We start from the raw sequence: 2,642 nt of genomic DNA on the forward strand, positions 1-2,642 counted from the left end.
CTGAACGGCACCAACGCGAAGACGGAGAGGGGAGCCGCTGGCGTGTTACCGCAAGCTCGCACTCCAGTATCATCCACCTAAATGGAACGCACGACTCACACATAGGTGAGCTCTCGACCCCAATTTGTGTGCGTTGTCTACCGACTTTAAGCTGCTATGGTCTGTCCGTGAGCCATCTGTTGACTCGTATGATTATGTATCCGTGCGTTATCCCGGTGTTGGCATGTCGATCACTCGAGTGTCAATTCACCGCAAGGAGGCTGGGGAGGTGTGTTGGCAGTTCGTGCAGTAGCTAGCCCTGCTGCGGTGACGGTTCGGTTGCCCATGGACGGTGAATCTGAGCGCACGAGATGCGGGCGGCCCGGTAGCGTTACTTACAGTAGTCTTACCGCAGGTTAAAGAGGTGTAAATAACAGCTGTAGCTGATTTCTGACCAGTGCTCCAGAATGTGGGTGAAGTCCGCGGGCTCTGCCAAGTTGAGGCGAAAATAAGCGCGTCTGCGGCGCGTCTCCGAGCGTTACTTGTGTGTTGTTCTGTGTTTCTATTTTGATATTGCAGATTATTGCCAGCTCTCGGCAGCCTACATCTCAGTCTGCAGGCATGGCGGTGGTCTTTGATGTACCAATGGGCTGAATGGCTGTGTGTTTGTTTCTAATAAGAAACACTGCGCCTTCACGGCGCGATTCTACCTGAATAAATTGAGAGTGACAATTAACATGGGCAAATTGCCAGTGATGCCCTGCACAAATGAGGGAGACGCGGTCAGGAATATTCCGTAATCTTTTGGGTTGTTAAAGGCAGCTGTTAGGTTGTCTCTGGAGTGAGACCAGCCGATTCCACGGGCTGTGCTGCAACCCACAGCAGCAGCAGAGGCAGATATGCAGCCTACGCTGAGAGTTGTGATTGCGTAAAGCTGGATGTAAAACGGAAACAATTCGCCTCTTGTTCATTGAGAGAGTTTAATCTGGAAAGTCCGCCACAACGTTGTTAATGGCACGGCAATCCAGAGCGCGGCGATAAGTCTCTTTTTGTAATCACGAGAAGTTTTGAGTGGTTGGAGTGTTTTTTTTTTTTTTTTTTTCAAACAAACGTGTGTCTGTGTAGATCTCGTTAGAAAGCACACACACACACACACACACACACACACGCGCGCACACGCACACACACACACACACACACACACACACACACACACACACACACACACACACACACACACACACTCCTGTAGATTTTAAACTGACCAACAAACTCATGAGAGTGAGTGAAGAGATCAATCTTTGTTGCTGATTTTTTTTTTTTACTGTAAGTCTAAATTCCAGTTGCTTAGGCCAATTACCATCAATGTCTAAGAGCTGCAACATGTCCACTGCAGGAGGCTAAGAGAGAGAGAGAGAAAAAAGCACAACTCTTTCTTGAGCTCTACCTCCCTTCATCTCTCACTCTCTCTGACTCCAGGGAAACAGGAGAAGGCCAGAACAAGCTCAGAGAGAAACATGAAATGATGGAGTGATTAGAAATGGCAAATGGAGAGAGAGTGTGGGAGAGAGAGAGAAAGAGAGAAGAGAGAGAGAGAGTTGTATGGATGACCTGAGAGAAGGAGAAGTCCTTCATTCTCAAAACACGCTGAACAGGGTCTCACACAACCTAGGAAATGTGTGTGTGTGTGTGTGTGTGTGTGTGTATGTGTGTGTGTGTGTGTGTGTGTGTGTGTGTGTGTGTGTGTGTGTAACGTGCATTCATGAGTATGATGACTATGCATGTGCACATATCTGTGTGTGTGTGTGTGTGTGTGTGTGTGTGTGTGTGTGTGTGTGTACAGGTGTTTGGTGGCATGTCAGTGGAAAGAAGTGAGTGAGTGAGTGGTCGTCATTAATGAGTAATGATGTGTAAATAAACAAGTGTGTGTGTATGTGTGTGTGTGTGTGTGTGTGTGTGTGTGTGTGTGTGAGAGAGAGAGAGAGAGAGAGTGTGTGTGTGTGTGTGGTTGTCATTAATGAGTAATGATGTGTAAATAAACAAGTGTGTGAGTGTGACTGCAGGAAAGGACAATTAGTTATTTTTAGACACAGTAGTGAATAATCATACATATGCATGCGCACACACACACACACACACACACACACACACACACACACACTGAAATCCTCCATGATAAACAGACACACATGCACACGTACACCTTGCTAGTTCCTTGTGTGTGTGTGTGTGTGTGTGTGTGTGTGTGTGTGTGTGTGTGTGTGTGTGTGTGTGTGTGGTGGTGCTGTGGAATGTGGGTCAGTAATGACTGTAATGAAATCAAGCCAGAGGTGCAGTGGACAGGGCCAGGGAGAGCTCATCCTGAACGCAGTCACTCCTCATCTCACATCCATCCATCCATCCATCCATCCATCCATTTACTCAAGTCAGCTTACATTCATTCATTTATTCATAGTTCCATCCATCCATTAATTCATTCATTCATTGAAATATGAATTCAACATGAAATTTATTCATTCATCCATTAACAGTCATTCATGTATTCACAAAAACATTCACATATTAATTCACTCGGTTTTCCATTCATTCATTAAATCGTTGATTGATTCATTCATTCATTCATTTCCTAGCCTGTCAGATTTTGCACACTAAAGTGTACTTTT

The 2,642-nt window shown here is 45.8% G+C and overlaps 1 protein-coding gene across 1 annotated transcript in view; it reads left to right on the forward strand.

The window, feature by feature from the left end:
* Positions 1–2,642, forward strand: part of LOC134098078 (voltage-dependent calcium channel beta subunit-associated regulatory protein) — a 22,148-nt gene continuing 19,506 nt past the window's right edge. Inside the window, exon 1 of the mRNA XM_062551029.1 lies at positions 1–105. The gene's annotated coding sequence lies outside the window, so the exon portion shown is untranslated. The remainder of the gene's footprint in view (positions 106–2,642) is intronic.

This window comes from Sardina pilchardus, chromosome 2 (genome assembly GCF_963854185.1).
Source record: "Sardina pilchardus chromosome 2, fSarPil1.1, whole genome shotgun sequence".
Taxonomy (NCBI): Eukaryota; Metazoa; Chordata; class Actinopteri; order Clupeiformes; family Clupeidae; genus Sardina; species Sardina pilchardus.